Raw genomic sequence first — 15,111 nt, 5'->3', positions numbered from 1 at the left:
TTTTGAGGTAAGTTGGTAAAATTGTCACGGGGTAAGTTGACTCATAGCATTTACTATGAAAAAAAGTATATATTTTTATAAAATTAATTTTTTTAATTTTTTTAAAATTATTGAAAAATTGATTTTTACAAAAAGAATTAAAAAATAATTTGTTTATTTTTTTTTAGAGATAAAAAGTGGGCTACTGTTTTGGCTGTTATACGTACTAATATTTGGTACCAGAACATAGAGTTAATCAAAATACGAACTAATATTTGGTCAAGTATTAAAACTTGTCAAGTAAAATTTCATAAAAATAAGGAACAATGTACAAAGCAAGAAATGTTTTAAATAAACGTACTTTGGTACAACTATATTACTAATTTATTAATTATCATATAAACTATGCAAACATTGCGTGGTGTAGTACAAATAAAAATAAACTTAAACCTCCTTATTGTCAGCAGAAGCATGTAGCTCATCATATATTTTAAGGACCGTTATACTCATGCTAAGCCTCTATTATTTGTAATGAGAGTTTTTAATATATATGAGCCTAATATTTTTAATATTCTTTGATTTATGTTTAAATTTAAAACCAATTCATCCCCGGTTTCTTTCCATAATTTGTAATCACTAAAAGATAAAAATAAATACATTTTACGCAAAGATAATTTTATTATGCAACACATTTTTCAAACAAATCTGTTTAAATTTTGTATTGATTATGGTGGACCATTCTTATGGAATAAAATAGTTTTAAAAAATTTTACTGAGGATTTTATTCATCAAAGTAACTACTTTTCTTTTAAACTAAAGCTTAAAGAACTCATTTAACGATTTAACGATATGCTTCTGATATTTTTTAGGGATCTTCATTTTTACCCTTTATTTTATCATAAATTTATAAAAATTGATTATTATATTATTGATATTATATTAAATTGATATATATATATATATATATATATATATATATATATATATATATATATATATATATATATATATATATATATATATATATATATATATATGTATATATATATATATATATATATATATATATATGTATATATATATATATATATATATATATATATATATATATATATAAATGATATATATATATATATATAAAAATTGATATTATATCAAATTGATATATATATATATATATATATATATATATATATATATATATATATATATATATATATATATATATATATATATATATATATATATATATATAGAGAGAGAGAGAGAGAGAGAGAGAGAGAGAGAGAGAGAGAGAGAGAGAGAGAGTATTAACAACAGTAATCTACATATATGATGATATAACGCATCTTATATTTATAACGAAATTTTTTAAGTTTCTTACTTCATTATCTTATTTTTTATCTTGTAAATATCCCATAAAATTTAACACGAACATTTTTTAGCGGTACTCGATGACAAAACCGTATGGTCTTCTACGAGTCCCCGCGTTCTTTTATTTTTTTAATAACGATCATTATATATATTTTTAATTATTATATATTTGTATTTTAAATATGGTAACGAAATGCTTATTTAAAATGTAAAAAAAAATAACAAAAAAAAAAAGCTAACTTTTTTTTTTTTTTTGAGGATCCAGTAGGGCCCCAAGAAAATTTTTTTTATAATGAATGCAAAGTAAAAATGTTACCTAAATTCATACTCTTTAAGAATGCGCTTTAATATTAACAAAAAGTTTTTTTTTACTTTTTTTGCTTTGAAGTAGTGTTTGGCAGACGTTTTTGTGAGGCATTTTTTTTTAGAACTATATGTTCACATCGGTTATTTTTGGAAAAAAGAACAGTTAATCTTGTTTTTATGTGAGACTTTTTTGTATTGTTGATCAATTTTAATACTGATTATTTGACTCATGAAAATATCGTTTACGTTTTCACGTTAAATTGGTTTCGATAGACTCTTTATTCCGGTTGTTTTATCTTTTAAATAATTTTTATACGTGCACTTTTTTTGCACCTGCCAAATTTCATCGAAAATTATTATGTAGCAAATTTATAATGTTTAGTACTTTTGATACCAAGTTTGGATTTTTCAGATTTTTTTCGATAAAAGTGGAGATTAGGGAGGAGGAAGGGGGGTGCGGATTTTATAAAAACATTATTGCAACATTGTTTTACTTAAATTACTGGAAAGTTTAACAGATTCTTCAACTAAGAGTAAGTTAGGAGTTTTTTTTCATAATAAAAATGTATTTACACGTTTGTTTTCAATTTTGTTCCAGTTTTTACTATTAACTTCGAATTAATATTATTTTTACTAAAAAACAATATTAATACGAAGTTAATAATAAAAATACGAAGCCTCGACAAAGTAATAGCTCTGATGTGACTGATAAAATTTTTTCTGTGTTTTTTAATGAGATTGTAATAGAAACTACAGATAGTTACCACTTTTAAAAGCTTTAATTAAAGATATGTTATTGTCCATATTAAATGTGAAAGTTATTTTTGATATTTTACATGTTGTTGATAAACGTGAAAACTTTATTATTTTAGTTTAAATAAAAATTTTTAAGTTTTATTTTATTACTTTTTTAGTTTAATTAAAGATGACTTTTATTTTTTTAAACAACTTTATCTCAAACTAGTTCCCAGCAAACATTTTGACGAAAATATAACGTCGAAACTAGGTTAAATTTACGTTATTTTGACGTTGAATATTGGTATTGAATTGGAAAACGGAATGACTTAGAAAATCGAAAATGATTTGACGTCGAAATGCTGTTAAGTTTCGACGTCACATACATGGTAATATTTAAACTTAAAATAACGTAAAATTATTACGCATTATGGAAGTTAAACATTGACGTCGCAAAGAAGTTGAAAGTTTTAACTTAAAACTGTAAGTAGAGACAACGCTTTAACTTAAAAGTTTTAACTTAAACGTAGAATTTGAAGTAGAAACAACGTTGAAATTAATCGCCACCCAGTGAATCGTTTCATACAATCTAGCTGGACAAAAATATTTTGTCCACGAATTCCATCGTTCTAATCATGAAAGGTTGAAATAAACAATGTTTTATTGTTTTATTGAATAATTACTTTGGTTTTAATAACCTAAAAGATTTTTTTGCGGAGGATAGAGGGAAAAACCCTTGTCTATAAACTCCCCCCCCCCCCATTCCCCTTCATTGCAACAACCACTGTTATAATAAAAAATGAAGTTAAAAAGAAAAAAAACATTTATGAAACAAGGATAAATAATATTGTACATTAAATTTTATATTTAGTTATCAGAAAACTCGTTGTTTATATCCATCAAATACTCATAACTTGAATCTTCAGATGACTCATCATTTAATTCATCGGACTCATCCTTTAATTCATCGGACAATCTTTGTTTATAGGTACTGGGGCCAGAACTTTCGTCACATCCCCATTTGCTTATTAATGTAAGCGACAAATTAGAGGATGCATTTTTGAGATATTGACATAGTGTTTCAATTAAACGTTCAGTTGTTTTATTCAATATGGCTTGAAGTTTAATTTCAGCTCGTGTTTCTGAGATAGAAATAAATTCTTCTGGGGGTAAAGCAAACTTTTGGATTTACATAAATTATGGTAAGACGGAAACACTTCATGCTCTACTTTCATTGACCACTTTCTTGTTTGTTTATAAGAGTGACTAGAACACTTGGAATCTACATAAAAAGCATATGTTTCATTGCTACTCAACTGCCTGCTACCACAAATAGCATCAGTCTACCACAAATAGCATCATCACAAATAGCTTTTCTTCGCTTTAAGGTTTCTGTACTTTTTCTAATAAAAGTAGCTACATTTCTTTGGCCTGACAAACGATGTGCTGTTTCAGCCTCCATTGTTAATTCATTGGCACTTTGCGATTGTAATAAGTCTTTTTCGTCTTTTGGTTTTTAAAGATAAGTTAAAGTTTAAAGTCTTTAAACTTTAAAGTTTAAAGTCTTTAAAGTTTTTCTTTGGCTGACCTTGAGGCTGACTTCTTTCAGATATCGTGGAAGCACTGAAACGATGAAAATTTATTTTAAATTCTAAATTATTGCCCTCTAACAAACTAATATTTTTATTTAAAAAATGATCCATATTTCTATTGGCTGCATTCCACTTTTGCGCAAATTTAGCGGATATGCTTGCCATTTTTAACTGCATTTTATTTTTAGAATCACTAGTAACATCTTCTGTAGTAGAGTCCTTTAAGATAAAGTCACACAAAAAAGAATTTTTTTCTTCCTTTGCATGTTTTTTCCATTCTTCAAATAACTCCAATTTTGTAATAGAACACAATCGGTCTAAAAAAATTAAATAAAAATGAAGCGGGCAGACGCGGGCAGCCAAATTTTTATATTTAGACGCCTTATTGTTGTGGTTATAATATATATAAAATTAGCCTGGTTATATTCGGATAAAATTAGTTACACGCTATGAAAATTAAAAAACGAAGAAGAAATTGCAATTTTAACATAGTTTTTTTAAATCTATAGAATATCATTTATGCCAATTATTTAAATAAGTTTTTGATAAAATAGGGGCCGTATTCTCATCTCTCCGTTAAACTTAACGGAGCGTTAGTCAAAAACTTATTATTAACTACATTAATAAAAAAATTCTTTAAAAATATGACTTTTTAAACATAAATGTTTTACTTTGGTATTAGTTTTATTTAAAAAACTTTATAAAAACTTTTGTCGTTTCTTTACTTAGAAATATTGTAATGAAATTTTAGACAAAAGCTCCGTTAAGCTTAACGGAGAGACGTTATTACGGCTGCAGCTAGATTGTATGAGTAAGTAATTATGATACCTTTATTTTAAACTATACTTTGGAGTTATAATTAAAACAAAATATACTACTAATAAAATAGATTTAAAGAAATATATAGTGACTAAAAATGTTACTGTATTTTTAATACAGGTATAAAAAAAAACGTTACATAAGCATTTCAAAATATTGTTATAAAACATTTGTTTCAGTAAATTTACGTCCACCTTTTCTGTTTGGCGCATGTTTAAGGTGCAATTGTTTAAATAAGAGCGTTTGCTAAAAACAAAGCACCTTTAAATTTTTAACTATTTAACAATTAAATTAGAAAGTCGGACTAAAGTTTTCTGTTTACCAGCAGTATTGACTTTTAAGGTGGTTTATTTTATGGTTTTATCACCTCCTTAGTCCAACTTTATCCATATTTAATCCAACAATATAAAATATATATGCAACATTCAAACACATATATTTACATATAAATATATATATATATATATATATATATATATATATATATATATATATATATATATATATATATATATATATATATATATATATATACATATATATATATATAAATATACAGTATTTGACAAAACATTTGCAACCAACATCGAACAATGCTAAAAAGTGTTCCTAATTTTACATGTCTTAAAAACGAAGCGAATTATACTACCACAGCAAACAGTTCAGGAGTCTGGAGTCATAGCATGCCATGACATGACATGACATGAGCAATCAGCTGACAGGTGACAGCACACAGGCAAAATTTTGTTGACAAGTGCCATTTTGCAGCGGACAAAAGTAGTGCAACTTTTTTGGATTGTTTCATTTTCTTAAGTCTGGTCCGTGTCAACGTCACGGAAGTTTTTTAATAAATAAAGGAAGTATCCAGAAGCATGCAGAAGCTTCCAGAAGTTTCCGGAAGAAGCATCTGGAAGCATCCAGTAGCACCCAGAAGTATCCAGACACATTCAGAAGCATCCGGACGCATCCAGAAGCTTCCAGAAGCATCAAAAAGAAGCATCTAGAATCTTCCAGAACAGGTTCACACAGGTTCATTTTACTATAAAAGAGACATGTAAATCGACATGTATTTCAGTCAGTATATGGAAGTCAATCAGTCAGTATTATCAAGACAGTTTATCGAAGTGAGTTTTATCAAAGTGTTTTATCAAAGAACGTCAATACAAGAAGTGAAATATGACAAGTGTTTCATTACATTAATACAGTCCACATCCAACCAAGACGTTGTGTTCCACAGAGCATTATTGTATCATCACAAGGTAAATGTAACACGGTAAGCCTTGAGAAGCGTGATTATTTATTTTTATTATTTTTATGACTTCAAGTGCAAAAATGGCTTCCGACAGTCTTGGATTGGAACTAAGAAAGAAAATTATTGGCGATTACGTAAGCGGAATGTCACAAAAGTATTTGTGATAAATATCGCGTAAAAAAATGGACCGTATCAAGACTATGTTCCAAATATCGTTCTACGGGAAAGTTGTCAGCAGATAACAAAGGTGGAAGACCGCGTTTCGCCACTACTAGAGAGGATTCTATGATTGTCAGATCCGTCAAGAAGGATCCCTGGATATCATCAGTCGAGATACAAAAGCAATTAGAGCTGCCTGTATCGGACCGAACAATCAGACGACGTGTTGTTGAAGCCGGATTGTTTTCTCGACGCCCTGCAAAGAAACCGCTGATTTCACTAAAAAACCAGAAGAAAAGACTCCTGTTTGCTACATCTCATATTGACTGGAATGTGCAGAAATGGCAAACTGTCCTGTTCAGTAATGTATCGAAGTTCAACATCATTGGGAGCGATGGCATTTGCCGTGTACGTCGACCAGCCGGAAAACGTCTCTTACGTTACTGCCATAAGACCGTGAAGCATGGTGGAGGCAATGTATTGGTCTAGGGGTGTTTTTCTGCTAACAGTCTAGGTCCAATACATCGAAACGATGGAATAATAGACCGTTTCATTTATAAAAATATCCTGAAAGGTTATATGTAACCTCATGCTGAATTGGAATATGCCAATAAAATGGGTTTTTCAGCAAGACAACGATCCGAAACACACTACAAAAGTAGTCAAGCAGTGGTTTCAAGACAACCATCTATCGGTGATGGATTGGCCGCCTCAATCTCCGGATCTCAACCCTATCGAGAATCTGTGGGAGATCGTCAACCGCAGAATTAATCGTGAAGGTGTTCGTAATAAGGATCAACTGTTTGAACAAATTCAAAAGGCCTGGGCAGCGATTCCACAAAGTTTCATTGATCACCTGATCGAATCTATGCCTTGAAGATTGAAGGCTGTGATCGACAACAAAGGATTCGCCACGAAATACTGATAGCGAAATACAGCTTTGTCGAGTTGCACTTGTTTTGTCCAGAAGGAAATCAACTTTTTTGAATACTTTTGATTATTTTATTATTTTCGTGTACAAATAATGAACTTTGTGATGAATAAAACTTAAAGAACTTTGTCTCTAAACAGTTACATAGTTATTTCTCTAAATTGAAAAAATGCAGCACTTTTATATAAAAAAACTAAATTAGCATTATTTGGTTGCACTCGTTTTGTTCGATACTGTATATATATATATATATATATATATATATATATATATATATATATATATATATATATATATATATATATATATATATATATATATATATATATATATATATATATATAATACTGTTTATATATATAACTGTTTTCTATGCTTCCACCCTTCACATTGAAATCACTCATTAAATGATTATTCGACAGCCTAATAACAAATTATATTAATATAAATATTTTTTTTTAATTTATTTTATGGTATGTTGGTAATAATCCCAAAACAACTAAAAAGTATTGAAATGAAAGAAACAAATCTTATTATAGAAAAAGTCCTTCACTTGCTAACACTTTTTGTAGCTGTGGACACTGGGTAGTTGTGGGCACTGTGAATAGACATTTTACTTAGCTTGATATTTTTTAAATAATCTAGTGTAGGGGCAGGAGAGATGCATACCATATTTTAATGAGCGAATTAAATAATATTTGTATTGAGATATTCACTGTATCCTTTATTTCGTTTTTAATGAATTTACCATAAAGTATTATAAAGTATTATACCATAAAGACTATAAAAATATACATTTGACAATTTCAAAATATATTTATATGATTAATTATGATAAAAACAATAATTATACCTATTTTAAACTTTTGCATAATTTTCTTTTTAATTTTAATATATATATATATATATATATATATATATATATATATATATATATATATATATATATATATATATATATATATATATATATATATATATATATATATATATATATATATATATATATATATATGTATAATAGACTTAATGAAAACTACATACAAGTGTTACTTTCAAACCTAAATTTGCATAAACCAGCAGGCATAAACGAATTCACTCACACGTCCTTAACAAATGCTCTTCATCTCTGAACATGCCCATTACCTACATATTTATAAAATCTATTTGTGAAGGTCAGGTCCCAGTCGCGTGGCTGGAAGCTAACATAACACCGCTTCACAAGAAAAGATCTAAACTTGATGCATCAAACTACAGACCAATTCCCCTAACTTCTGCCTGCTGCAAAATCCTAGAGCGTATTGTAAAAGATTGTTTAACCGAGTATCTAAGTGCAAATAATCTTTTATCTCAAAATCAGCACGGGTTTGTTCCAAAAAAATTATGCATTACCAATTTATTGGAAACTGTCGATCAGATCTCACACTCAATGGCAAAAAGCTATAGTGTAGATGCTTTATATCTAGATTATGAAAAAGCGTTTGACACACCTCCTCATGATCTTATGCTCCACAAACTTTCTGGTTATGGTATCTTTAATATGCTTCTTAATTGTATAAATTCTTTTCTTTCTAAAAGAACACAACGAGTTTTAATGGGTTCCGCCATTTCAGATTTGTTACCAGTCACCAGAGGTGTCCCTCAAGGATCTGTTCTAGGACCACTACTATTCATCTTATACATTAATGACATAACAGACCTAGTTAGCAATCCAATGAAGTTATACGCTGATGACAGTAAAATTATTTCCACAAATTCTACACCTGAGAGCCCAGCTCTGCTCCAGACGGATATAAATCACATTGTGTCTTGGACTCTAACCTGGCGCTTACGACTTAATTACAAAAAGTGCTTTATTTTACACTTTAACAAAAGCAAAAATCCTAACCACCAATACTATATCTTGACTCAGCAAGGGAAGCAGCTGCTTGATTCCTGGTACAGTGAAAGAGATCTTGGGATTTGCATTTCACACAACCTCAAATGGGATACACACGTTGATATAATATCATCAAAAGCTAACTCTGTCCTCGGTCAACTAATGAAATCATTTATTTATAAAAATGCACAAGTTTGGAAGAGTCTCTACACATCGCTGGTCAGACCTCACCTTGAGTATGCTGCTCCTGTGTGGAATTATCTTTCTGCACACAAAGTTGAAAAAATTGAAAAAAGTCTAAAACCGTGCCACCAAAGCAACTCCAGATTAGCACACCTTCATCTTACCTCACTAAATGAAAGACGCAATCGTGGTGATTTAATCTACAACTTCAAATTTATAAATAATTTAGAAAATATTTATTGGATTAACCCACAAATCGGCTATCCATCTGTGCGAATAACTAGAGGACACTCTCATCGTCAATACAAAGAGTTCTTTAATGCTTCTGACCTCAATAACAACATGCGTGCTATTTCTACTAGACTCAATTTTTCTCTAACAGAGTAGTAAACCAATGGAATTTACTCCCAAAAACTGTGATTGACTCTCGTCATCTCAATGAATTTAAAAATCGTTTAGACAAACACTGTAGCCAACACTAGTATTACAGTTAATGTACCGAATTGCTGCTACAGCTCATAGCAAAGAGCTAAAGGGTTGCTTCTCTACTATATATATATATATATATATATATATATATATATATATATATATATATATATATATATATATATATATATATATATATATATATATATACACGAGGTCGGCAATAATTTGCCGACCTCAATCTTTTTGAGGTCGGCATCAGTTCAAAAACTATTTTATATAAAGGTCTAACCGTAAAACATAGAAATGAGATCGGCAAAAAATGCCGACCTCAAACGCTTTCAGGTTGGCAGTTAGGTTGTCAGGATTATATACAACCCTCGAAATTAGGGTCGGCATTGCCGACCCTAATTCCGAGGGTTGTATATATATATATATATATATATATATATATATATATATATATATATATATATATATATATATATATATATACATATTAGAATTAAAAAAAAAATTGTCTTCTTTATTAGAATATTTACTCATTTTGTGCTGAAGAAAAACTTTAGAAATATAATAAATGACATAGCAAACAAGTACAAGCAATTTTCAAAAAATGATTTTAGAAAACTAGAAAAATTACAATTAAAGTTATGCAAAGCAGATTTAGATATTAGTTTTTTAAATAATTGCAAAAAGTTTGGAGTTTATTTGTTTTAATTTACCGGGCGTATCAAAATCTCTTCTTTAAGGAAAAGATTACTCCGAAGTGCAATAATTAAACGCAACAAGAAGAGACAACAATTTTATCATGAGGTTATTTTAATTGAAGCTAATTTTAAATTTCACCTATCTGCTGTTGATTTATTTATTTTAACAAGAGCTTTGAAAAATAACATTAAAAAAGAAAAAGAGAAATTTTTGAAAATACACAAAAAGAAATTAAAGAACTTAACAAATGGTAATAGTTTATCTTTTAATACTTCAGATATTATAAAGAACTTTTCTTCATTTAAACTTTCAGAAGACAATTAGACACTATCCCACCACAACATCTTAAATTAACGGATATATATTCTCCATTCGAACTCATAAACGGATATCTCCAGAATAATTTAAAAAACAATGATAACTCCAGTCAACTTAAAGCTGAATCTTGCTAATTCCTATATATATAAATATTGTTCATCTAAAAACTCTAAAAAAGTATGGAATTCTGAAAAAATAATGTAAAAATCCAGATATCGTTATTTTAAAACCAGATAAAAGAAATGGCGTGGTTATTCTAGATAAAGAAATTCATGACAACGATCTTTAAAAAATCATTAATGATCCATCCAAATTTAAAAAACTTAAAAAAGATGTCACTATCACCAAAGAAACACAACTTCAAAACTTTTTAAGGAAACTCAAGAAAAAAGGTTTCTTTGATGAATCCAGCTATAATAAGATATACCCTTCAGGCTCTCGTCCAACCCGCATCTAAGGTCTTCCAAAATTACATAAGATGATTTCTTCTGACGATAATATAAGTTTCATACCTATTGTATCATCCATTGGTACTTATAATTATCAATTAGCTAAATTTCTTAGAGAGCTAATATCTCCACTAATACCATCGGAATTTTGCACTAAAGATTCTTTCACTTTTTCTAAAGAAATAAACCAAGCTAGCCTTCATAAACATTTCTTAGTATTCACAAGTTTATACACCAATATTCAACAAAAAACAATAGATATTGCCGTCAATAGTTTTATAAATAGTAAAGTTAATCTTAAATTAGTAAAAGTGATTTTAAAAAACTCTTCAATTTTGCAACATCTCAAAATCATTTTTTCTTTTCAAAGGACAAGTTTATGATCAAATTGATGGTGTTGCTATGGGTTCCGCTTTAGCACCTGTTCTTGCTAATCTTTTCATGGGAAATTTTGAAGGTAAATGGCTCAAATCATATAACGGAGAAAAACCAGCTTTTTATACCCGGTATGTAGATGATTTTTGCTGCTTTCACTTTAGTCTTTATTTAAATACGATTTAGTAAGTGGTTAATAAATTAATCTAATTTATATTTAAAGTTACTAAGTTAAATTACAGTGGATTTTTTATGAAATAGCCTAAATAAAGCCTAAATAAAAAAGGCGATCTATACTGAAGGCTTATTCATCGCGCAATCGTAAGCCGAGACTGGGGATCTAGTATTTTTACGGGTTATCAGCAACTCTGCTATAAAATTATATTTTGGAGTCAAAATATGACTCTTAATGAGTTTAGTGAGTTTATTTAGAAATATTTATATTAAAATGTAATAAAAATAATAAAAATTTGATATTGAAAAAAAAATTAAAACAAAGAAAATATTTGCATTAATTTTAACAACAACAGATACAAATCATTCTTTTCTAAACAAATTTATGATAACTTTAAAACTTTTAATGCAGGTTCTATATTAGATCTTGGTGTAATTTGTGCCCGAAAATTATTTAAAAATGTAATAGCAAGTGTATTGTTTTTTATTAATTTCAAAATAGTAAAATTCAGAAACCAGCAAAAAGATGTGACTTAAGGACTTACGACAAACTTTATCTTTTATCAAATGGAGAAGTGGAATTTTAAGACCACCACGATCTATAGACTTAAGGTACTCACCAAACCTTTCATAATAAAGTAATGTTTGATTGAAGAAATTGTTTTCATTATATTCATTTCTACATACATAACCAGCAATATAAATCAAAGACATTTTGGTAGTATCAGAAATTGATGACTCTAGTTTTTCTAAATTGTCAAATATTTCACTACCTGCTTCACATAAAATATATGTACAGAGCACACTCCTGACCTTAACTAAAATCAAAAGAATGTCAATATTTAAAGATAACAACAGTGATGTGTGATTTATATACAATTTTTCTATAATTTGTTAAATATTTATAAAGTAGGCACCCCTGGAACCTTGTCTCAATTTCCCAAATTCTTTTTCTAAGTGGTCAACATACCAAGACGGACATAATCATGACTTGTTACTAATAAATATTTACATAGCTCAACAATACCATAGCAAGTATGGTGAATTGATTTTGCAGTATCATTAGATAACTGCTTCACTCTTTTCCCATTTTTAAAACACATTTCAAGAGCCATATCACCAAACTGAAGTAGAGCATTAAGACGGCAATCATCAGGATTACAAATAGGTGCTTCTAGTGGATCATTGCGTCTTACATCAGCTCCAAGACCTTTCACATTCAAAAGTTTCTACCAGATTATTACTTTATTTATAAATATTGCAGTATCCTTAGAATTTGATACTAAGAATCGGTCAGCAAGGCATGATATTTCTTATCTGATACATTTTGCCTTTTAATTGGCTTGGGAGCTATTGTATTTTTATTCAAGTCTGACAATTTGACAAACTTTTCTGATTCTAATTGATTTAAGCATTTAAAGTGCTCCCATTTAGCTGTTCTTTGAATACCATTGTCACTGTACACTAGTTCCCCAGTCTTTTCTTTAAGCCATAGATTCCTAATGTTTTTCAAAAGATGAACAAAGTCATTTTATATGTAACAAATTTTGTAATTTTTTATACACTGTCTTCCAAAACATTAGCAACGAAATAAAATTTAAAAAAATTTTACTTTGATTATTTATTACAGCAATTTTGTTTTTTTTAATTACCCTTTAAATGAAAAAAATGGTTAATGTTACATATAAGAAAAAAGATTTTAACATAATAAGACTACTTGAAAAGAAATAAACTTGAATTTTTGTTTGTATTGTTATTTTAACGCAAAAACGTGGTCCTCCAAAACATTAGCAACTTTTTTAAAACTACCCTAAAAAATGTTAACATCAATAGTTAACGGCATATCCTATACTTTTTGGGATCAAGGAACATCTCGGCATAGACTCTACGAGTTTATTAAATTTTTCTTGTGTAATCTCACGTGGTTTCAATAGCTTTATATAGCTCATCGGAGTTTTTGAAGGGTCCTTTGTGTTTTAGGGAGAGTTCAACTTGGTACCATAAATTTTCAATCGGGTTGAGATCAGGTGATTGAGCTGGCCATTTCATTACTTTAATTTGATTTGTTTCAAACCATTCTTTAACGAGTTTAGAGGTGTGTTGGGGTCTTTGTCTTGTTTAAATGTCCATAAAAGAGGCATATTATTATCAGTATGAGGAACCACTTTTTCCTTGAGAATATCACGATAAACATACCGATCCATAATGCCATTTATTCAGTAAATAGGTCCAACTCCACTAAAACCAGAAAAACAACTCCAAACCATTGCACTCTTTCCACCACCATGCTTGATTGTTCCTCTTGTGTATTTAAGATCTAAGCGTTTACCTTTAGGTCTACGTACCTTTAAATTTCCATCAGGACCTTTCAAATTGTACTTTGATTCATTTCTCCAGAGTACTCTATTCCAATCATTTATAGTCCAGTCTCTATGAGAATTTGCAAACTTAATTCTAGCTTTTCTATTCTTCTGAGAAATGAAAGGTTTTTTTGCTGCTCTAAAGCTCAAAAGTCCTGAAAGTTGTAACCGTCTACAAACTGTATTTTAAGACACGGAAAGTTTCAGTTTTTTAATAGTATCATTAGCGCTGTCAAAAGGATTTTTTTTAACATGACGAATAATTTTTCGATCGGTGAAACGACATGTTCTGAGTGGTCTTCCGCCCTTATATTCTGTTTCTAAAGGACTAACTTTATTAAATCGTTTGATTATTCGAGATACAATTGACTTGTTAATTGAGTATTTCGTTGCGATTTCCTTTTGTTCGACTCCTTTCGTGTAATCTTTTACAATACGTTCTCGAAAAGCTAAATTATACTTGTTTCCTACCATTATAATCCAAAACAGCATATATACGCGATCTTAAATTAATATTGTAATAATTGCAACACTCCATATTCATCTCTGGACAAAAACTAACAATTAGTTGATTCTCATTGGTTAAGTACTAATAATTACAACACAACAAATCCCTTGGGCATTATTTCCACACTTGTGCTGCTGATTTTCGGGGAGTTTTTGTGAGTAATTATAAAAAGTTGCTGATGTTTTGGAGGACCACGTTTTGGCGTTAAAATACTAATAAGTCCAATAAACAAGTTTATTCATTTTCAAGTAGTCTTATTAAAATATATTATTATGTTATTATTATATATTATGTTATTATTATATTAATTATATTATTATGTACAAATCTTTTTTCTTATATGTAATATTAAGCATTTTTTGTATTCAAAGCGTAATTAAAAAAATAAAATTGCTGTAATTAGTATTCAAAGTAGGAAAAAAGTATTTTTTTAATTGGTTGCTAATGTTTTGGAGGACAGTGTATATATATATATATGTATATATATACATATATATATATACACTGATCTATAATGATAATATATAATGATCCATTGCTTGATGATGACTGGGATATGTGTAAATCCTGTGAACACT

This window comes from Hydra vulgaris, chromosome 01 (genome assembly GCF_038396675.1).
Source record: "Hydra vulgaris chromosome 01, alternate assembly HydraT2T_AEP".
Lineage (NCBI taxonomy): Eukaryota > Metazoa > Cnidaria > Hydrozoa > Anthoathecata > Hydridae > Hydra > Hydra vulgaris.
The sequence above is the reverse complement of the archived record's forward strand: the minus strand, read 5'-3'. Positions refer to the sequence as shown.